This window comes from Aedes albopictus, chromosome 3 (assembly GCF_035046485.1).
Source record: "Aedes albopictus strain Foshan chromosome 3, AalbF5, whole genome shotgun sequence".
NCBI classification, from domain to species: Eukaryota; Metazoa; Arthropoda; class Insecta; order Diptera; family Culicidae; genus Aedes; species Aedes albopictus.
This window is the reverse complement of record NC_085138.1, coordinates 236121303-236146261: the sequence shown is the minus strand read 5'-3', so window position 1 is coordinate 236146261 and position 24959 is coordinate 236121303. Positions and strand designations below refer to the sequence as shown.

Here is a 24959-nt window from a genome sequence, read left to right as displayed (position 1 = left end):
CATCACCCTTGTTTTACTGCTAAATTCTCCCCAGTAGGACCCGGGTTTTAACATTAGCAGCAATATCATTCCAATAATGGAACAAGTGTTCAGCAATAAGGATTCTAGTATGTTACTTGCGTACTAGCACTTTCCAGTCTTCGAAGAGTTAGTACATACATGGATCCCTAACCCAATTTGATTTCCTTTGCATTGAGTTTAGCCTCAGATGGTGAGGTTTTTAACTATATGCAAAGTAAAGTTGGTAAACTCAGTTTTATTCAAAAACTGGAAGTCTCCAAAACACCAGTAGTAAGGACTAAATACTATAATTCCTTGAATTACCAGAACACATATTCCAAAATTCTAAAATAGGACGACACTAGATTTCGGTTTGGTAGATCTAACACCGCAATGCAACCCAAAAAGGCGATCTACCCACGCTACGGGCTCCGTTAAAGATCGAGCATCTTTTAAACCCCCTCAACCATTCATCCCTCAGCACGGGTCGCCTGACACCTTGGATTGGGGTTACCTGTTTGGTGGACTTTTACCCCCGGAACAGGTGGTCCGTAGTGCTATTCTAAGCCGGCAGCTACACGGGCAGGCGGAGGACCATAGTGCACAGTTGAACTTAGAGTCCTTCCCTGGCACTCGGACGTAGATCAGCCGCCCCTAGCATGGGGATCAGACGCTGTTGTGAGCCGCTCACAACAGACGCTCAGGTTTGCCGAAGCAAACCCCCCCCTTCCCTGTCAGCCTACGACCAAAGTTCCCATCGGGGTTGGTTGCCCGATCTTCCCTAAGGTTGCTCATAGTTTCCGGCCGGTACCGCAAAAAGGTGGGGATAGGAGTTGCTGGGCAGAGGCTAGTGGATCACAATGGGATCTGAATTACGCAGCATACCCAGCCTTTACCGTGCCGGGAACAGTTATATACCCGTATACGCAAGATTCTACATTAGTCGTTTGATTTCCAGGAACTGCTCAACAATTGCCGGATCGGCCGGATCACTTCATTAGTTTTGTTTCTATTTTTATCATGACAAAGAAAACAATTTTGGGACAAACATCCGTCTCAGAAACCGTTCAAAACTATTTTGGTTCACGTAATCCGTAGGTACGTGGACACTGGACACCGTTGTATGACGTGATTCCCCAGACCGGATACCATCTTTCACCACCGCACCATGGCCAACAAAGAGGATGTAATTACAAAATGCAACGTTCACCTTTAGTATCACACCTATTCTTCCTCTCCAGCCCGGCCGGCCGGCGGATGCAAACGAGTTCTTCTAAGTCGGGTGATAGCTACGACAAGCCCTAAGGGTTACCCTCTCTTCCGGTTAGTCTACATTTTTTTCCAGCTTACTACTGATACCACACACTACAGTTAGTCACGCTCTCTTGTCTGAACTCAATCTTCAACGTCAACCCTGACGCTTGTTAATCGCGCAGCCACACTTCGCCGAGCTTTGCGACCGCTAAACTCCCGAGTCGGCTGAGCTAACTTAGCCGGTCGTGTGTGTATCGCGCGTGTATACAAAAATGTGTGTCATTGAGGACAGGAACGATGAAAGTGGATCTTCTCCTCAAGAGACCAACTAATGACCCGCTTCGTTCAGGAGATGAAGCACGTCGTTCGATGCAGTTTAACGACGTCTATCATCAACTGGTCACGCAAGCCGTCGTCGCCGCAATCGAACCTGGTGATCCATTTTTTCTGTTTTATGTTCATTCATCAATGAGTGAAACTGCAGTGATAGTGCAAGCGGATTGTCGTTTTAAGGCCTTTTCTTGTGTCATCACAAAATGGCTTCTTCAGAATCATCATCCAAATTCAACTTTACACAGTATTGCACTAATACATTTACGTAAGAAAATCGACGCTTACCTTTTCTCTAAATTTCTCCACTTCACGCAAGATATTTTGAAAAGAAATATAGAACACACTATTCCAAATAAAATTCTCTTTCGAACTATCTATACCACAAATAAATATTTTCACTCAAACTTGAAAATTATTCAAATTTGTCTCAACCGCACCAAGAGTTCGATGGCAATGTTTACCACCCACCACAGTACAACGACGACGACAGCAGCGCGACGCGGCGGTGCCGTCCGGCGCACAATCATCGATCATTGAACGCAGTGTTGTCGATCTTGCGGGCCATTCATCAATAAAATCAATCAAAATCATTGAAATGGTCAACTCAAATTTATCGATTATACGTCGTAAAATCGAAAATTATTCTTCGAATGATTATTGTTGTACTTTGAATCACATATGATAGTAATAAAAGCAAATAATTTTTATTTGTGGAATCTCCTCCGCACTGTCCGCCAACACTGCTGCTGCTTGCAAACATCAACAGCGGAAGAGCATACTAAGAGTATTCGATCATTTTTAGCTTATTACACATAAAATTCGATGTTTTTGGTAATATTGAGACATGTTTCATTGTTATTTAGCAAAACAGAGTAGTCTACTGCTTGAATTGCTTTTAAATGATTAATAATCTTGAAATGTTTACAATGGTGAAAGCGAGACAAAGAGGTGTTATTTTTGTTTGTTTGTTAATTGAACATATGTAAAAAGACAACACCACTACTGTTGCGTTCGATGATTGTTAGAAATAAGAATCGAAAAAGAAGTGCTGAAATAGGAGTGACACAGGGAGTCACCTTAACCTATTCCTGCGCTGTTCCCGCTTGGATGAAGGGGAAAAGAAAACTGATAAAGAAGAGCGCCAGAGATAACACCTACTGGACCTTGCTGGAAGGTAACAGAGTTGGTTGGTTGGTCAGCAGATGTCTGAGATAGAGGGAGCGAACAACAGCTATCAGCACGATTTATCTTTGAACCACGTATATTTAAGTTTTATTTCTTATGACCAGAGAAAGTTTTTTGTGGTATCCCGCGTATACCAGATTGGCATAGTACAATGACCGATAACACTGGTCGACAGTGGATCACGCACTTTGACCACTTGATCCATTTCCGAAGGATTTTGGGCCGCTGATTCCGAATCTGGCTTCGGAATTGCTGTAACACGTACAGTTTTTGAGAAAAATAGGGTTTTATTCACAAAATTTCATATTTTCATTGAAAACAAAGTATTGTCTTAGTATTTATAATTTTTTTATCTGCTCATCATAACCAATATTTAAATTCAATAGATTTTGATCCACTGATTCAGAATCTGACCCAAGAATTTCAGTAAAACGTATTTTTTTGAGAAAAATGGGGCTTTATTTACAAAATTTCATATTTTCAAAGAAAATAAAATATTGTCTTCATAACTTTAATTTTTTCATCTCCTCATTTTAGCCAATATTTATATTTATTGATTTTCATCCACCGATTTGGTAACTAACCTAAAAATCTCTGTAACACGTGCAGTTTTTGAAAAAAATGGGGTTTTATTCACAAAATTTCATATTTTATGGTTTTAAAGTTTTTATCTACTCATCTTAATTCATATTTTATATTTAAAAGATTCTATTTCACTTATTCGTAATCTGACCTAAAAATTTCTATAACACGTAAAATTTTTGAGAAAAATATTTTATTCACAAAATTTCATATTTTCATGAGTTTTTCTACACCGATAAAAATGCAAAGTTAAAATTTATTGGACCACGAAACATACCTTTTATAAGACCATTCGAGGATTATTGTTATATTTGCAAACATAAATCTTAAAACTATATCAATACTTTTTATGTTTGGTCAAACATAAAAAGTATAATTATCGTCCTATAGTTAAAAATTATAACAGCCCACACATAAATTCTATCTTTGTGATCTTTGGTAAACAAAATGGCCACAAGGAGAAACTGAGAGCAGTTGTGCACAATTTTCACTTTCCATTTTTCTAGCAGGTAATTTCAATATCTTATGTATCGATCGGGTTTGTTTAAAGTTTACGATTATTTCCAGCATCAATTCAACCAGAAAGCGAAGACCAAAATGCCTGGTTGAGCCACCTCGAGGAAAGGAACGGAATTACGCCAGTATGCCTCCTAGAACCCACTGAATGAAAAAGCATCACCCTGGATTCATTTCAGAAACAACGTGTTTTGCGCTGGAACCGACAGGGGAATTTTGGGTGCAACAGGTATACTCGAAACATGGACAATCCGGAATCAATCCTTTTACCGTTCTCCTCCTTCCTCGTATAGTGTTGTGAGACATCCCCGAAGCGCTACAAAGAATCTCGTGGTTTGGCTAGGTTGGCAGCATCCTCCGGAATCCTGTCCGGAACGACGACCTTCCGTGGACTTTCCACCAGCAATCGGTACCTAGTCCGGAGTGTGGTCGTGGTCCCTAGTGGAATATGATAAACATAATCACTAGTTTCTGCAACAGCGGGAATAGCAGAACATTTTTGTTGTTTATAATGATTTTTTTTTATTTTTAATCGTTAATAAATAAACAATTATAGATTTTTGGTAAGATTTTTTGCTTTTTTTTGCTAGATTATTGCTTGAAATATGATTTTTATGTGAAACTGATTCATAATTGTTATATACGACGTATGTATAAATGTTATAAATCCCACACATAAACTTTATTAAGCACTCTCATAAACTTCATTTCTTTTAAAACATAATTTTCATTTGTGAGAAATTTTATAACATTTATGTTTCTGGGCATATTTTTTAAAGGTGATGGCAAATTGCAAAAATTTATGTAGTTTCACACATAATAACTATACGGAAAATCCCCTCAGTGTATGTATTTCCATTGTATCTATAATTTTGTTTATTTTTATCTGCTCATCTTAACAAATATTTATGTTTAATGAATTTACATATACTGATTCTAAATCTGACCCAAGGATTTCTGTAACACGTACAATTTTTGAAAAAAATAATTGTTGGCGTAAGTAAAAGGAAAACACAGTCTTGGTAGTTGCCAAACTGGGTAACAACCTAATTAACCTGCGCTACAATTCTTATAAAACTCATTACTTTAGAGTATTTTTTACTATAGTGAACACTTACTACGTACTCATTGATCTTGACCAACCTTAGTTTATCTATTAATTGTCTCTAAAAATATGAAATTTTGTGAATAAAACCCTGTTGTTCCTAAAAACTGTATGTGTTACAGAAATTCTTAGGTCAGATTTCGAATCAGTATATGTAAATCTATTAAATACAAATATTGGTTAAGATGGCAGATAAAAATATTAAAATTATGAAGGCCATAGTGTATTTTCGTTTCTCTCTAAAATTTTACGTGTTACAGAAATTCTTAGGTCAGATTCTGAATCAGAATATGAAAATCTATTAAATACAAATATTGGTTAAGATGAGCAGATAAAAATATTAAAATTATAAAGACATATGAAAATATGGAATTTTTTGAATAAACCCTACTAAATTTTTACCTGTTACAGAAAATCTTAGGCCAGATTCTGAATCAGTAGATCAAAATCTATTGATTAAAAAAATTGGTAATGATGAGCAGGTGGAAAATTGAAAATTATAAAAACAATATTTTATTTCAATGAAAATATGAAATTTGTGAATAAAACCCTATTATTCTTAAAAATTTCACGTGTTACAGAAATTCTTAGGTCAGATTCCGAATCAGTATATGAAAATCTATTAAATACAAATGTTGGTTGAGATGAGCAGATAGAAAAAAATAAAATTATGAAGACAGTAGTTTATTTTCTATGATAATATGAAATTTTGTATTTAAAATTCTATATTTCCCAAAAATTTTACGTGTTACAGAAATTTTTAGGTCAGATTGCAAATCAGAATATGAAAATTTATTTAATATAAATATTGGTAAACATGGGCAGATAAAATAATAAAATTATAAATACAATAGTCAATAGAAAATATGGAATTTGTGAATAAAACCCAATTTTTCTCAAAAAATTTACGTATTACTAAAATTATTAGGTCAGATTCTGTTTCAGTGGATCAAAATCTATTGAAGATGAATATTGATTATAATGAGCAGATGAAAAATTCAAAAATTTAAAGACAATATTAAATTTTCTTTGAAAATATGAAATTTTGTGAATAAAACCCTATTTTGAGCATGAGCATGAGCATGATTGACCGCCCGCGGTTGCTCCTCTGTTATTGCAAGGACAACTGCATTTACACAAAGAACCAACAGATGATGCTTGGGATTAGCTTTCTCTTCATTGTGTAAATGCTGCAATCCCAATACTTTTCAATAAGCAATACCAGCGCCGGCCGCGTCCGAATGCAGGTCAATTGAGGATAGGGAAGGAAATGATGACGTGATTCTCGCTTAGGCCAATAACCGAGGAATTCTCTGCGTTACTACGAGAAATCACTAGGAGTTTGGACAGGGGAAATGGAGATGTGTTGAGGATTTCGACGTGGTGAACGAATGTAATGTTTTGATTCGCGATTAATAATGCGCTCGCGAAGAAATACCCTTCTAAACCTTGGACGACGAACGCGATCTATTGTGCCTCAAAACTCACCCTACATAAGTTATTCATTCGCAACTAAGGAGAACACAATGCTAAACACCGACGCATCTGTAGTTTGCGTTTCCGCGCGAGACAATGCTGAACGCGATCGATTCACAAGTATTAACAAAATAACACGGGATAAATAAATCAGAAAGATCTTACCGCATGGTTCGCCGTCTATCTTTTACCGACCCTCTCTTTTTCCAGAAATTCATGCAACCTTTATTTGAGTCAAAACATTTATTCATTTGGGCTAAAATATTACAAATGTCGACACCGAAGATGACGAACCATTCAAATTTTTGTGTACATGCAAAAAATGAAAAATATTTATTACCAACTAAATGTGCATTTGGAACTAGCGCCGACACATGACGTGACGAACTTATCAATATTTGTTAGATAAATACACAAAACCCAGTGCAGAATTTTATACATCCTATAGCATTAATTATTGTGATAAAATGGAACGAGCTCACCAATAAACATCCTTCGAAGTGTCCAGTGCGTATGTGTTGCAGCATCTTCCACAAACTGGCCTCGAAATCACACTGAACCGCTACAACAACACACGGGTACGACGATGTGCACATTCAAATTGTCGACGACGACGCGGCCGATCCGAATGAAAAAAGAGGCACTTCCACTTTGCCTCCAAAAACACACTTAACCGCCCCGTACGAAGACGAGCACGCACGCAGAACGACGACGCGATGCAACGACGAACCAAGACAGACTGAAATGTCATCCGCTGCTGGCATCACACGACCGACTCGCACGAAAACTAGTTTTTTCCTCTAAAAGCACACACATAGAACGACGACGCGATGCAACGACGAACCAAGACAGACTGAAATGTCATCCGCTGTTGGCATCACACGACCGACTCGCACAAAAACTAGTTTTTTCCTCTAACAGCACACACACAGGACGACGACGCGGATGCAACGACGAACCAAGACAGACTGAAATGTCATCCGCTGCTGGCATCACACGACCGACTCGCACGAAAACTAGTTTTTTCTTCTAAAAGCACACACACAGAACGACGACGCGATGCAACGACGAACCAAAACAGGCTGAAATGTCATCCGCTGCTGGCATCACACGACCGACTCGCACGAAAACTAGTTTTTTCTTCTGAAAGCACACACACAGAACGACGACGCGATGCAACGACGAACCAAAACAGGCTGAAATGTCATCCGCTGCTGGCATCACACGACCGACTCGCACGAAAACTAGTTTTTTCTTCTAAAAGCACACACACAGAACGACGACGCGATGCAACGACGAACCAAGACAGACTGAAATGTCATCCGCTGCTGGCATCACACGACCGACTCGCACAAAAACTAGTTTTTTCCTCTAACAGCACACACACAGGACGACGACGCGGATGCAACGACGAACCAAGACAGACTGAAATGTCATCCGCTGCTGGCATCACACGACCGACTCGCACGAAAACTAGTTTTTTCTTCTAAAAGCACACACACAGAACGACGACGCGATGCAACGACGAACCAAAACAGGCTGAAATGTCATCCGCTGCTGGCATCACACGACCGACTCGCACGAAAACTAGTTTTTTCTTCTGAAAGCACACACACAGAACGACGACGCGATGCAACGACGAACCAAGACAGACTGAAATGTCATCCGCTGCTGGCATCACACGACCGACTCGCACAAAAACTAGTTTTTTCCTCTAACAGCACACACACAGGACGACGACGCGGATGCAACGACGAACCAAGACAGACTGAAATGTCATCCGCTGCTGGCATCACACGACCGACTCGCACGAAAACTAGTTTTTTCTTCTAAAAGCACACACACAGAACGACGACGCGATGCAACGACGAACCAAAACAGGCTGAAATGTCATCCGCTGCTGGCATCACACGACCGACTCGCACGAAAACTAGTTTTTTCTTCTGAAAGCACACACACAGAACGACGACGCGATGCAACGACGAACCAAAACAGGCTGAAATGTCATCCGCTGCTGGCATCACACGACCGACTCGCACGAAAACTAGTTTTTTCTTCTAAAAGCACACACACAGAACGACGACGCGATGCAACGACGAACCAAGACAGACTGAAATGTCATCCGCTGCTGGCATCACACGACCGACTCGCACGAAAACTAGTTTTTTCTTCTGAAAGCACACACACAGAACGACGACGCGATGCAACGACGAACCAAAACAGGCTGAAATGTCATCCGCTGCTGGCATCACACGACCGACTAGCACGAAAACTAGTTTTTTCTTCTGAAAGCACACACACAGAACGACGACGCGATGCAACGACGAACCAAGACAGACTGAAATGTCATCCGCTGCTGGCATCACACGACCGACTCGCACAAAAACTAGTTTTTTCCTCTAACAGCACACACACAGGACGACGACGCGGATGCAACGACGAACCAAGACAGACTGAAATGTCATCCGCTGCTGGCATCACACGACCGACTCGCACGAAAACTAGTTTTTTCTTCTAAAAGCACACACACAGAACGACGACGCGATGCAACGACGAACCAAAACAGGCTGAAATGTCATCCGCTGCTGGCATCACACGACCGACTCGCACGAAAACTAGTTTTTTCTTCTGAAAGCACACACACAGAACGACGACGCGATGCAACGACGAACCAAGACAGACTGAAATGTCATCCGCTGCTGGCATCACACGACCGACTCGCACGAAAACTAGTTTTTTCTTCTGAAAGCACACACACAGAACGACGACGCGATGCAACGACGAACCAAAACAGGCTGAAATGTCATCCGCTGCTGGCATCACACGACCGACTCGCACGAAAACTAGTTTTTTCTTCTAAAAGCACACACACAGAACGACGACGCGATGCAACGACGAACCAAAACAGGCTGAAATGTCATCCGCTGCTGGCATCACACGACCGACTCGCACGAAAACTAGTTTTTTCTTCTAAAAGCACACACACAGAACGACGACGCGATGCAACGACGAACCAAGACAGACTGAAATGTCATCCGCTGCTGGCATCACACGACCGACTCGCACGAAAACTAGTTTTTTCTTCTGAAAGCACACACACAGAACGACGACGCGATGCAACGACGAACCAAAACAGGCTGAAATGTCATCCGCTGCTGGCATCACACGACCGACTCGCACGAAAACTAGTTTTTTCTTCTAAAAGCACACACACAGAACGACGACGCGATGCAACGACGAACCAAGACAGACTCAATTTTGTGAATAAAACCCTATTTTTCTCAAAAACTGCACGTGTTACAGGAATTCTGAAGTCAGATTCGGATTCAGCGGGCCAAATTCCATTAGAAATGGAACAAATGGTAAAAGTGCGTGAAAAAAGTTTCAATTTTGTCGACTAGTGTAACCAGTCAATAATGAAAAGCCCTGAGAAAAATATAAACATATACAAACGATTTCATTGAGCACAAAATAATGGAATCTAATTCAAATTTCATGTTTTAACTCGGTTGTTAACTGTCACACAAACTGAAAAAAGGAGATCTGTTTCCAATGTTACGAACCTGCCAAACTTGGCCAAAGCCCCACCTAACTCGAATGTATCAGCTACATATTCATAGGAACCCAGCTGTTACACACGGTCTACGACAGGTTTTGTGTACACTCTGGCGCACAGATCAAGTTCGATTGCAAAAGAAATATAATGACTATAGCGGCCAAACCAGTTCCGAAGCTTTCTTCTATTTACGGTTGGCTTAAATCGGCTGCTTTATCGCTTGTTTCTCTCACTTGGCTGCCATAGGAAACAAGTTTTGCATAAAACATGTATTACAGATCGAACAAACTTTCGTCAGTAGCCAGTAATTCGCCATAGTTTTAACAGTTTGATATATGTTTATGGGTTTTACACTGCTTGAACTCGTTCGTAGGACTTTTTGTGAGGGTTTACATTTTATTAATCGGTTCATTCCAAAGGCTTCAAATCTGTTGTTTTTTTTTTGTTTTTTTTTTTATGTGGCGTCCCAAGTGGGACAAAATCTGCTTCTTATCTAAATGTGCAATTGATTGATGCACCAAGCGAAAAGAAGAAGAAGTTTTGACATCCAAGCGGTGTGCCTGCTGTGTGTAGGAGTCACGCTTTCTGCGAAGGGTTTGCAGGTCGCCCGCCACATTTTTTTTTACAGGTTCCTCTGGTTATGTGGTGGAGATCGACCCACTAAAAACTCATTCTATCTTTTCCTTACCTTCGCGGTACGCCCGTTAGGGATGACTTCGAGAGGGGGGGGGCGTACATGAGTTGGCCACCTTATGGATGCTGGGTTCACAGTAAAGTGCAGCGAGCTCGTGTTAATCCTTCTTCGTCACACACCATTCTTCTGCACACCGGCCAAGATCGTCCTTAGCACGCGTCGCTCGAAAGCTGCTAGTGCTTGCAGGTTCTCCTTGAGTGTACTGTCTAGGCATCTGCATAGCCATTCTGAACATGTCAGGGCTAACTGCGATGGCCATTGGCCGTCCCGACCCGGACCCTTGTTTTACTTAAGCGACTTCACTATTGCGATGAGCTCATCTGTTGTCACCGGGGCGACCTCACTTGTGGCGGTTTGATCATAGGGCACGGGGGCCATGGTCTTGTATCATGGCGTGGGAATAACGTTTCCACGATCTTCTGCAGCATCCTTCTCCTAGCTTTAAGCAGGATGCGCGGAGTTCTGCGATTTCTGGAAACCACCAATACATCTGCTTGCGTCCATTTCTGGGTAGGAAACGCCTTGGCATTGCGGCGTTGCATTCACGATTAGATCGTCGCTAGACAGGTCATCACTGTTACCCTCACGGAGCCATCGCTCCACAAATGTCTTCTTCCGTGCTCCACCCTGAATCTACATGCTTCCAGTAGAGCCCCCCCTCTCGCGTTACTCAAGCGGCTGCCCCACAGGTATTGAAGTCTGCACCAATGACCACGGGACTCAATCCCACTAGTGCGGCCCACTATTCCACTGCGTGTCTATCGCCCTCTAGCCACTACACATCCCATTTCTAGGGTGGACTCATCTAGACATGGTCGCATCGCACGCACGCGAGAGCACTGCTCCCAGCTCGTCGCCGTCTAAACCTGCTCACGGCGAAGCGCCTCCCTAAATATCCCTTTGTCCGTGAGTATAGCTATAGTCTACTCTCCAGTTGGGACTACTTGTTGGACCAGGACTACAAAAAGTAACGCCAACTATCGACTCCACACCGTTCCGACAAAAAGCACTCTTGGTACCGACATCAGCCAGATCGACATCTAGCACGGCCAGTGTCTCTAGCAGAATCTGAACCCGCTGGTTCGTGAAACGGCTGCCCCAGGCAATGTCCCGGCATTGAAGTCACCCGCTATTACCACCGGCCTTCGCCCTGTCAGCACGGTCGTCATACATCGATCATTGATCGACTTCCACGGAGGCGCATAACAGCTACAGAAGAAGGACCCGTTTACTTTGACAACCTCGAAGCCCTCATATAGGTAGTAGATACCAACTCCTGGACGGGATATTTACCCGTCGTCCATATCACCACCATTTTTCTGGACCCATCCAAGTCCCAATTGCTGTTGCCGGCGAATACTCGGTATAGGTCCGCTATGATGGCGATATCCGTCCCCCACTCAGAAACCGCCTGACAAAGCAGTTGCTGAGCTGCGTCACAGTGGCTCAGGTTCAGCTGCATTACCGGCACTGTGATTTGTTCATCGCGGCTTTCTTGAAGGCCGGGCAACTTGGAACACTCGTTGGGTGCCTATTTTTGTCGGATTTCCTGGAAAAATCTAACAAATGGGTGCAGCTTTGTACCTTATGGCTTTCGACACCGCATCGTTTGTCTGCACAGCTTGCTCCTGTTAGGACCTTTGCAGTCCCATGACTTGTGTCGTGGTACCAGACACCTGAAGCAAACCTCCGGTGGTCCATGAAAGGCCAGATGGCACACCTTGATCTTTCCTACTTTAACGGACTTTTTAACGTCCACCAGAGGTAGCTGTATCTAGGCTACCCGTGTCCCTGCCGCCCCCTTCCGTAGCCGGACGGCTGCGGTGGCCTCCTGCACCTCGCACTGTTACCGTAGTGTCGTGACGAGCTCTTCCGCTTCAGTGACCTTGTCTAGATTCTTCATCTTCAGAGTCGCCTCTGTCATAAGAGCCCTCACCTCGACCCCTTCGCCAAGGAACTCTTCCGCCAGACTTTTGTAGGCGGTGCCATTGCGTTACTTTTCGCGCTTGAGCTCAAATATCATTTCATCCGTACGTCTAATACTGCGCGCGTCAGCTCCTAGATCCACGAGCTTTGCTGTTCGACATTCGTCCAAGGGGGGTCCTCCCCTTGGTTCGCCCTACTCTGTAGTTGCTGAGAGCCTTACAAAGGTCGCAACCCCCTGTCCTTCCATCTGGGACGAGCCAGCCTTTTCAGGCCCACACTTCCCAGCTATCCGGGACGCCTGGTCCAACTTACCGGCCATACTGCTGACCTTCGGGGTTAGTATTCGCCTAGCCTTGCGGGCACCGCCAGACAGCTCCTCACCTGACGGCTGCTTCACCCGCTTCTGCGAGTGCTTATCACCTCTCGGGCTTTCTGCGAAAGCAAAGGCCTTCGTCTGGGTAGACTTCGAAAACTTTCATAAGGACCAGGGACCGTAATCCCTGCTGCCCCATGAAGCACACCTCTGGCTGACGCTATACAGCATTTCGTATTCACGTACTGGATTCCAGAACAGATGCTGTTTAAGCCGTACCTTATTGCATTGGTGAACAGACACTTGGGCTGCACCTTCTCAATCTAGTTGAAGTCAGAAGGACAATAATTCCCAGACTGCACTACCAGTTAAGCACACAACTCTTTGTCGTCGACTGGCCCATGGAAGCATGAGGTAAAAGCTTGTGAAGACCGAAACGATGTTGGCATTGGCGTATCTAGGATTTTTTTCTAGGGGGTGCCTGGGGGGTGCCAGTTTGAGTGGCTTCCAGGTTGTTTTGCTTTTTTTTTGCAAAAAGAAATACCGATCCACCTTCAACTTCTTAGTGCAAAAATATCGCGGAACAAATAAGGCCGAAATTTTAAACGCGCTTTATTTTAAAGAACAGTTTTTTTTTGTTTTTGAAAAATCCGAACCGTTGTACTAACTTAACACTCATGTGAGGTTTGAGAACTTGATAAGTTGATTACCTATAGTACATGGAATTTGTATTTTCAGTTGGAACTTTACAATCATCACAACCCCTTTGTGGATTGAATATATTGATTAAGAATACGTTTTCAGAGCAATTATTAGAAGTGTAAATCTCGGAAACTATCAAAATTTGATATTTAATATCCACAAATTTGCGTTTAACTTGTATTCTTCGTGACATCCTCTTTGTTTTATTGCATGATAACGACCCTTATAAAATAGTTTTCAAGAACAATTGTAAGAGTCTTTTTTTTCCTCCCATGTTGTGGAAATTAAGCCACTGCGTCCAATAAGCTGAACTTTTGTGGCATTGAAATTGTAAAATCAGGATATATATTCGCATTTTTGGCTTGACTACAACACTTATAGCGAACTTCGATTTTTCTCTTCAGGATTCTAATTCTATGCAATAATATAATAAAGAAATTTGTGTTTTCGGCAAAACATTGTTTCGGTTATTCCTCAGGGAATATTCCCGGCAACTTATTTGGAAATTGTTTTGCAATTCATTTGAATTAAGACTTCTTTATGAAATCTCTCTGTAATTCCTTTGAATTTGGCAAATTTCTTCGGCAATTCCCTTAGGAATTTATATGTCTAGACAAGTCATTTTACTTTTTTTTCGATTTTCGTTGATTTTTTGGAATTTCATTATCCATGCTAGGTATTTCTTCACCAATTCTTTTGAAAACTCCTTCGGAAGTTCTTTTATAAATCGCTTCTTAAATTTAAATAGAAATTCTTTAGACAATTTCTTCTAGATTTCTTCAGTAATTATGTAAGGAATTCCTGCAGCAGATGATTTCAGAACATTTTGGGCATTTCCGATGTTACTTGCATTGAACATTTATTTGGGAATTTTATAAGCAAATCCTTTTGAAATTTTGGAAACTTTTAATATTACTTTAAGAACTTCTTCGGTAATTTCTTTGGAAATTGATTGGGCAATTTTCTTAGAGACTTCCTTCGGGAATTTCTTTGAAAAAAAATCTCTGGCGGTTCTTTAAAAAATCTGTCACTGCAATCACTTTTGGAATTCTTTCTAAATTTTGTTCAGAAATTCCTTTGATGATTTTGGAAAATTCTTTGAGAATTTCTACGATTTTTTTTGTGAATGTTTGTGTAAATTTTTATAGAATATATTTCGGCAATTTATTTTGAGATTGGATTTGGCCAATTTCTTTAAAAAGCCTTCCGGAATTTCTCTGGTGATTCTTATATGAATTCTTTTGGCAACTACTTTGAAAGTTCTAAGGTTATTTTGATGATTTTTTTCTGACAATTGCTTTGGGAATTTGTCAGGAAGGTTTTCGTGAATTTTAAGGATTTTTTAGAGCAAGTCCAGTTGAGAATTTCTGTATTTCCAGTTCAGCAATTTTCGGAAGCAATATATATAAATACAACTGAATCATAGAGAATAACAAAAGTAATCACGATAAAATTGCCTGAGAAAGTTGCAAAATAACTGAAAAAGAAATTGCTGAAATAAATTCAGAGGAATAGCCATTGAAGTTATAGAAAAAAAACCAAAGAAATTGCTGATTAAAAACTACCACAGAAATTTTCAAAAAAAAAACATGCCGAAGGAACTCTCTAAGAAATGTTCTAGCGAATACGGAGGCGTGGGTTCGAATCCCACCAGAACGTGTTTTTTTTTTACAAATTCATCTCTCAATTTGTCAAATAGCAACATACGGTGCCTTCTAATCAATAAGTTTTTCCCGTTCATTCCTATAGGATTTCACTAGAGATTTGTCTAGTAATACCTCCTAGGATTTCGCTGGAATTCCAACTATTCTCGAAATTCGTAAAGGAACTCCTACAGAGATTTCTGTTGGGATTCCTTCAGCTGGAATTCTTTGAAGAAGTCCAACAGAGTACTAGAAGTAATCCCATGATTAGTTTTTAGAGTAATCCATGATTAAAAACTCAAGAGGAATTCTCAGATGAGTATTTAGAAAAATCCCTGAAAAACCCTAGAAGAATCCCAGCAAGAATGCCTGGAGAAATCCGTAAAGGGATTTTTGCAGGTATCACAGTGAGAATTCCTGGAGGATACCTAGGAGGCATGCCTGAAACATTAGAAGCAGCAGAAATCGCTTTAGAATCCCAGGAGGAATTCCTGGATGAAAGTCAAGAAGAGTTCCTGGAGGAATCTAATGAGAAATATTTGGAGAAATCTCAGGAAAAAAAACCCTTTAGGATTTCCAGGAATAAACACCGAAGGTACTTCTGCAAGGCTCCTAGTAAGATTTCCTTGAATAATCCCAGCAAATTTTTGAAGGAATCCCTGGAAAAATTCATAGAAGAATCCCTAGAGATATTCCGGGATGTATTATAGTAAGAATTTCTGGAGGAGTCCAAGGAGGAATTGCTCAATGAATTACAGCAGAAATAGCTTGAGAAATCCAGCTGAAATTCCTGGTGGAAGGCAAATAGGAGTTCATGGGAGAAAATCTATGAGAAAATTATGAGCGAATTTTTGGATAAAATATCTTGGATTAAATTTCCTGGAGGAATCACCGAAGAGCTTCTAAACAAATCCCAAAAAAAAATCTCAGGAGGTATTCTTAGAAGGATTCTGAGATGTATCATTGTAGAAATCTCAGCAGAAATTGCTGGAGAAATTTCTAGAGAAACCTCATCAGGAATGCCTGGGGGGAATCTAAAGAAAAATCCATGGAATACCTAGAGAAGTCCCTGCTAGAACCGGTAGAGGTATTCTGGAAGAATATGTAAAGAAGGCCCTAAAGGAATCGCAGGAGGAATATAAGGAATATATGAAGGATTCTCAGAAAGATTTATCCGATATATTCCAGCCGCCACTATGCTAGGATAAATTCATATAGGAATCTCTAGAAGAATTTCTGGCCATATCATAGTAAGAACTTCTGGAGAAATTGCTGGTAGAACCACAGGAGGAGTTGTTTCAGAAATTCTTGGAGGAAGGCCAAACGGAGTTTCTCAAGGAATTCCATGAGGAATTTCTGGAGAAATCTTTGGATAAAATTTCTTGAGGAATTCCTGGATGAGTTTTTAGAGAAATCCCTGGTAGAACAACCAAAAGAATTTCTGCATGAATTCCAGGAAGATTCTTTGGTAAGATCCCTGCAGAAAAGCCAGGAGAAAGCTTTAGAAGAATCCGTAGCATAATTTCTGAAGTACCACGGTTAGAATTTCTGAAGGAAGAATAGCTGGAAGAACCGCAGAAATTGCTTGAGGAATCCCAGCTGAAATATCTGGAGGAATTCCCAGAATTCCGGGAGGTATCATAGAAGTAATTTCTAGAGAAATCCTTGAACCAGGGATGTCGGGGGTATCCTAAGAGAAGACAAACAAATGCCTGGAGGAATACCTACAGTTCTCCTTGAAATAATCGGTAGAAGTATACTGGAGGAATCCCTAATGGAATCGCAGGAGAAATCACAGGAAAAATGCCAGAAGAAATCTTTAGAAGTATTTCTGAAGGAGTTTTAAAGGGGATTGCTTGAAGAGTTCCAGCTGGAATTCACGGAACAAGGTCAATAGAAGTTCTTGGAGAAATCCCTTGTGGTATTTCTAGAGGATAAATCCTTGAAGAAATCTCTGGAAGAATCACCGAAGGGATTTTTAGATAAATCACAGAGAGATTTTCCGGAAGAATTTCCAGAAGAACTTCCCTAGTAGAATTCCCAGTAGGAATTGCTGGAAGAATCTTAGCTGGAGTTGCTTGAGGAATTCTAGCCACAATTACCGGAGGAAGGCCAATATAACCTCCTGGAAGAATTCCATGAGAAATTTCTGGAAGAATCTCTGAAGGAATTCCTAGAAGAATCACCGGAGAAATTGCTTGATCAATCTCTGCAGACATTTCTTGTATGTACAACCCCATCAGGAAGCAGAATCCTAAGGAAAGTTTATTGAAGAAATATCGGGAGGAATCCATAAAGGAGGCATAGAGAAATCATTGAATAAATATAGAAGTCTGTTCATTGTTCTTACCAATATCCAAAACGGCAACACGTACAACAGTTGTATAAGTAATTATAGGTTTGTTTATGTTTTGTTTAAATGTGCCATCAATATTGGAATGTGTGAAGTTTTAAATTTTAGGTGCCAGTCGAGGAAAAATTCTAGGGGGTGCCAAATTTGTTCTAGGGGGTGCCAGGCACCCCTGGAACCCCCCCTAGCTACGCCAATGGATGTTGGACGCTCCATCCAGGTTGCCGACTCTTCATTTTGCAGTCCAACTAGTCTCACAACACAACCATCAAGCTCTGCGAGTTCGCATCCGCGGTTGTGAATCATTTGATTGGCCTTACTTCACAAAAGGCAAGACCTCGGAGATGTTGCTGTTATTTGATTGAATCGAGATCTGTACCAATATGGCAAAAGATAATAACAACAATTAAGGAACGGAACACGATTCGCAATCCACTGTGGTACTATGGATCAGAAAAAAAATCCAGCAATTATGTGAGTTTGGCGAGTTGCACTTGGTAATGAATAAGATCACGATTATTTCGCGTTTCTGGACAAGAAAATTTGCAATTTCAAGTTAGCAATATCATTTAAACAACCCTAGGAAACATCAATACTTTGGGCTAGAATAGAGAATATTTTCCGTAGTGAAGATGTCATATCAAAGTTTTAAGGCTAAGTGTTTAAGTGTTAGTAAATAATAACTCTGCTTCTTGCAACTTGCAGTATTTTGTTCTCGAACCATTCTGATAGGTTGTTGATATTTCAGAGGATTATTTTCAACTTAAATTCGAATTTGAATTTTATTATGAAGTCACACAAATTAAAAGACGGGGCTCAAATAGCATTGGATGGCTTATTACCGATCATTCATTTCAGATGAATTGGGCGAGTAGTTATATTTTTTGAAACGCATTGTTTGACTTAGTCGTAAAATTTCAATTTCTTGTCCATAGTTGCAAATCGGATTGACCGGTCTAGCCTAGGCCTTGCCCGCGCGACTTGGCTTCGGGTTGGCAAGGTGAAAGTGAAAACGCAACTCACATCGTTCGAAACCGCTGCGCTGGCTGGAGTTCGAGTAGGTTTCTTCTCATGGACATGATTTATTTATCTGGTTTTCGGTGTACGGCGGTGTGCCGTGGCGTGGAATGACGAAATCATCCGACCCAAGAGTTGCGCCGCCGCCGGCGGACTAAGGGGATTGGCTTGTCGTAAGTGTGCCGAATTGATGACGCCCGGCGATGAGATAAAAGTTCAAGTGGCTTGCTGATGCTATGGCAGGTTTCGAGTCAACACACGGGACAGAGTGAAATAATATGTGTATACAACATATCGAGAAAGTTTTAAACCCATTCGAGTAGCTCCATGTTGATGATTATGAGATGTGTCGGACGAAAATGGTATTAATCACATTCATTTCCTTTTCTTGATTATCTTTTCAGGAATGTCCCGAACGTGATGGATTGCAGGCGAAAAAAGTGTAAGTTAACATCAAATGACATGACATGGGCTTATAGTGCTTTTAATTGAGGGAACACCCAGCAAAGCAAATGCGCAACTATTGTCTACAAGTATTATTTATGTTTATTTATTTGGTTACATCAACAGGCATAGTTTTGCCCCAATGATGATTGATAGTAGTATAACATATAACAATTACATTAATAGAAAACATTGCAGTAGAACAAACATTTAACAACAAGATATTCAATAAAGTCATATTTCCTAACAATCAATTTATCAATTTACACGATGCGATGGGCCGGGCGCCACGATTCATTGAGACGGTTAACGAACTCTCTGCAACGCACTCCATTGGGCCAGTTAACAGCATTTGATGCAGTACCGTGTTTGACGTTGACGACGACTTTGTAGGAGATGTAGTCCAAGCTTGATTTTTCTTTCCACGCTGGCACCAAACATTTGAACGAAACTATATTTCCAGGTCCGACAGTTTCTTCGACCATTCGTTTAAATTCTTCGTCGGTTACATCGGGAGCTATGTTGGAGACGAATAGTGACGTATTGGAGTGTCCTTGATTTTGGATGGAATGATCAAGTCTTGTAGATGTAAACAGTGAGGAATTTAACACGTGTTCCGACCGAAATGAGGATGCGTTCAAGCTGTCGAATTTATGACTTAGTTCATTCAGCATTACTTTCGTTCTTTCCATTTCCGTTTTAAGCTCAACGATGTCACTGGTGGTTGTACTATCAATGATACTCGCCTTTTGAGAAGATCTGCGTTCTTCTTTGGCTCTGCGACATTTGTTGCATATCCAAAGAATATTTGGATTCATACATGCGATTCCTTCTGCTACTGACAATCCTACGCACACTGCATGGAATAAGAGTGCATTTTCACAGACGCTGCAGGTAACTACAGGATCATTGCACGAGATCGTGTCTTTACACTGATTGCAAATAGAGAGAACCATAATGCGGTATTGTAATCCCTATTCGGTTGAAACTCGGTTTCTTCTACTAGACGGCAGATGGCTTGGCGCTCAAATCTGAGAAGCAGGTACAATGGCAATGTAGACAACAATAATACGTGACACGGTAGCTTTCAATCGGTACGGTAGAAAGCAATGTAAACTTCGATGAAAACGTTTGTTATCTGGTTCTATAGCTATTTATTTTATTATCCACGTCGACGAGTGAGGTTTAAACATCAACGGAAAGTTAAACCGATAATTAATTGCTACTGATTTCAACTCAAATCACGGACTATGCCCACAGCACAGAGAAGAGGCACCTAGCTGTAGCAAGTAAACACACACATCTATTAGCATGTTCGTTCAATAGTTGAGGAGTATTTATAAAATATTGAACGCAGAAAACAAATAGTTTGATAGCAAATGTTTGATAGAGCAGACATTTTGCCTAACATGATACATAGATTCTGCGACAATCAGATACTTCTTGGGTTTGGAACTAGCAAGACATAACACATGGTTGCAGATAGAAACAGAGGCAGGCTTACTTAGTGACGTAGATTCTAGGGATACGTAAAAAGTGAAATTCTAAAAAGGCAAACTGTCTGCTCATATATTAATCGCACTTCCCGCACTAATTCACTTTATTTCGATTTCCGCTAGCATGCTAATATTTGTACCACTGACGCAAACATACATACCAACTAGAGCTAGTTCAAGTACTATTCAGGCTTATTAAGTTAATGCACAGTGTGATGCAACAAATCGCATAAGAGAAAGGATTGCTAGCTACTATACTATTGATTGCAAGGTAGTTCCGCACCCCTAGACTTGCTGATGCCACACAACTAGACCTCTCACACAAAAAAAATCCAACATTGAACTTAGACACTCTTTTCCGAAGATTTGTTTGTTTTTACTTCGTACATACTTCGTGAGAAATTTCTCACTTAATGTTACATACAGAGAGCTCATTAAACGGTCTTCACAACATCCCGCTCAAGTCGCCCCGCCGAGCCACGCTGGTATAAATACTTTCCCTTTTGCCTCTCCATTCGAGTCTCGGTAGCAGTAGCTATAGGTGCTGAAAAAAAGAAACATAATGGTTTCGAATATCTTCCTCACCGATTAGTCAAATAGTGCTATTGTTTTCGAGGGCTCCCAGCTGTTCACTTGTGGTGTGGATGCTTGTTTCAGTAATTGTAAAAATTGATTCACTGGCCACTAACTAGCGTACCGAAAGCAATTTTGTACGGGTTGATCGCCGTGTTGTTACTTGCCTGTTATCGAACCAGTACAATTTGCATTGCAATTTCGATGTTTGGTGCATTTGTATGTTTTTTTATGAAAAGGTACATAGCTGTGATTGGACTCTACGTTCAATAAGTAATACTGTACTCACGTCAACGGCTTGAGGTGTTAATAACACGTTTCATATCGGGCGATCAACTGATGTAACAGCTTTCGACAACAACATCAATACTATCATTTTTTTATTGTTCACGTAAATTGCGTAGATTGTTTAAAAATAAATTTAGTAGTAATAAATTTTCCGAGTTATTACAGTTATGATTTCAGTGACCCACTCAAAATTGCAGCGTATGCGTTGATTATTCATGAAATTTTAGTTTTTTTTATTCAACATAGATTTCTGGACAAGTCATGATTGAAGCATTCACGATTTATCGATCATATGATTTATACTTTGAAATCAATGAACAGATGATGCGTCTGCAAGTTGTACTAGGATCATCTAGATACAGGGTAACAACTAATGCATCGTTGATCAGCCCTTACGAGAATCACCCAGGTGAAGAACTCCTCATGTTGTCTTTCTTTTATTTTCCTTGGGGGATAATCTGCTCAACAAAAACCTGAACAGGGAGGTCCAGGTAGTGTGCTGTTAAGGATTGTCTTCTACAATAAAAGTGAAAGCTAGAACAATTCTTTCCTCAACCTACTAAACAACATTCCCATGGTTGCCAAACCTTTCGTCTCTCTGGAACCACCCAGAAGGCATTGCTTCAGAGAGGGGCAAGTGCACATCGCATCCTTAAGGTTAGCTACGTAGCCTGCAGCAACGAACATCGATCACACGCTTTGGGGAGTCTACCTAGGTACCATGCTGGCGCTTAGTCAGTTTCCCGAGTGGTCCTTACTACTCCCTTTGTCCTCGGAAGGCAGGCAGGATCGATCGACACCACGTCTGCAGCCAACTGCACAGCAAGTATCAAAAATTGATATCGCTTGCACAGCATCCATTTATTACGTAACGCTATTTAAATGCGACATTTTTTTACCTCCCCTTCCCCCTCCGTAACGCTTTTTTTGTATGAAAATTGTAAAATTTTTGTATAGGCCGTAACGCTCGACCGTACTCCCCCCTCCCCCTGGAGCGTTACGTGTGGACGGCGTCTTAGACCTTCCCGTAAGTAAGGCCCTATTAGCCAGCACTTGCCGGGAACCCCTTTCCAACCGCAAGCTCGGATCGAACCCCGACGCCAGGATAGCAACGCTAGAAGGATGTTCTCCACGCGACCACTCAATCGCTGTAAGGCTCGATTTCGACCGCAGGGCACCACCGTCCCTTAAGTGCCCCACCCAATGGATACACTTGCGCGTGCGTGACAGTAGTTTTTTCATGGGTTAAAATGACGCAAACTTAGATAGAATGGATGCTATATATCTTCCAGGCTCTAGTATGGTCGAGACGACACTAGTCAGAAGCTTGCGCATATTGGAATAGACCTATTGTACATTATCCGGGACAATGCCACTACAACTGCGGAGGCTTTTTCAAGGCATAATCATCGTAGCTACCACCTCAGTTTTATGATGAGCCAATTTCAGTTTCCCGAAGCTCATCTTCTCCTCCGCAACTGCGATCGAGTGTGTGTTGCACAGTTAATAATTCCGCTTCTTCGATCGATTCACTGTAGACCTCCAGCGTGATATCGTCAGCGAAGTCGACGATGGCCACGCCCATCGGGAACTTTAACCTCAACATCTCGTCGTACATGACATTCCGTAATACCGGACCTAGGATGGAACCTTGCGGGAACTTTATAAACTTAGCAGCTTATCCGAGTGCTCTTTAGCCCTAAGAAGGCTAAGCTTCATTTTTAAATAATGTTGGAACTTGAAAGTTCACATGAGGTAGCTGGATAGCTTTCTAAGCAGCTTCTGTTGAAACTTTGCCAAAACTAATGCAGAAACAAAAATGTTTTTTTTTTCAAATTCATCACAACCTTGTTGGCATTGTGATTGTGATGTCTGGAATTGTATTGCTCTGTGCGTTCAAGATGCAAACGGTGTCCAAATGCGCTTCAAACGCGGTAACACATGTTACCAAAGGCAACGTAGCAACCATAGCCAATTTCACCGCCAACCTAGGATTCGAAAGCTCCCATTGACATCGGGTTACTTGTTAGAAAATCTTACCGCATTTGGTGCTCCCGCATTTGATATTTGCATTTTGAATGCACACAGCAATATCTGATAATTATATTTTCACGCACGACACATGTCGCCTGCTGTGTATATTTGAACTGAATCCTCTTGCATGGTTGACTGCTGACTCACCGCTGCCCTGCTGAAGTCACTTGGCAAAGTCAAGCCAGCTTCACTACTGTATAAGTGTACAAAACTAGCTGCCAACACAGAATCGATTCAATTTACCCGCCATTTCACTTGAACGTAATTATAGTAATGTGGTAGAGCGTAGGGTTCTCACGCAGCGGCTAAAGAATCCAGTTCCTTTCTTCTTCCACTGGAGAGTTATTTCGGCGGTCTTTGTAACCGGCAAGATAGCATCTACAGACGATCCCCTTTTACAGAAGCCGAACTGGATACTCGAGAGACCATCTACACACACTCGCTGTGCTTCAACAGTCTGTAGGGAATGATCCAATCGAGCACCTTCCCCGCCGGGTCAAGCATGCTATGCCAAGGAGCCTTCGTATGTTTGCCCTATTTTCGCCAATAGCTGCTTTTAAACCTCTAGGAAGACAACCCGCGTGCAGATATTTCTGCATGCCTAGCAGTTCGGAACCTCGTCCGGACCTGGGTCCTTACCTACGCTAATGGATTTTGCAATCCCCACAATTTTCTCATCGGTTACCCTACCCTTATCGTCAGAACCAGTTCTAAGTGGTCCTCATAAAAAGGACTAGGGCTTAACCTCCTCACCGCTATGTAGGCGTACTCCTACCAGGGCCACGACTTGTGTTCAAAACACTTGAAGCAAGCCTTCGGTAGCTCGAGACATACCGACTCACCCACCTTGAGCTTTCCTATTTTAACGGACTTATTGGCGTCCGACACATGTAGCTGAACCAAGCCATCTGTATCCCAGTCGGGTCTTCCAATACCTACGACGAGCTCTTCCGCATTTGTGAACTCGTTCAAGTTTTTGGCATTTAGAGTCGCTTCGGCGGTGAGAACCCACTCCTTGACTCCCTGATCAAGGACATCTTCCGCCGATCAAACAGTAATTATTTCTCCAATACTGGTACGTCGCGTCGAATACTACGTACATCGCGATGCATCGCCTACAAGCTCCGTGGGATTAGAATCGCTTGTCATCGCTGTGGAGTTTAGTATTTCACTGGGAAGGAATCACCCCTCACGTGCAGCACACACAACTTACCCAGGCTGACGTCGGTTCGCAAGTGGCAAGAGTGAACGCGGTTGGGTGACGCCTGGAGTTGTTGCTACGCAAGCAGGGATGCTAACATTGTCTGCTTGACAGTTCGCATCACATTCAAATGCGCTATATCGCCTGCTGTGATCAATCTCCTTTCCACAGCTTTATGCAGTACATCTTATATCTCACATCCTCCTCTTACTCTAAAGAAGTTTTACATATTTTTAACAAAAAAAAAAATGAATTTCCGTATCTCAGTTTA

General features: G+C 41.5%; 1 protein-coding gene across 2 annotated transcripts in view; it reads left to right on the top strand.

The window, feature by feature from the left end:
- LOC109431308 (calpain-C) overlaps positions 1-24959 on the top strand; it is a 94633-nt gene that overhangs the window by 38132 nt on the left and 31542 nt on the right. For both annotated transcript variants that reach the window (XM_029868404.2, XM_029868403.2), the window contains one exon: positions 19057-19094. The gene's annotated coding sequence lies outside the window, so the exon portion shown is untranslated. The remainder of the gene's footprint in view (positions 1-19056; positions 19095-24959) is intronic.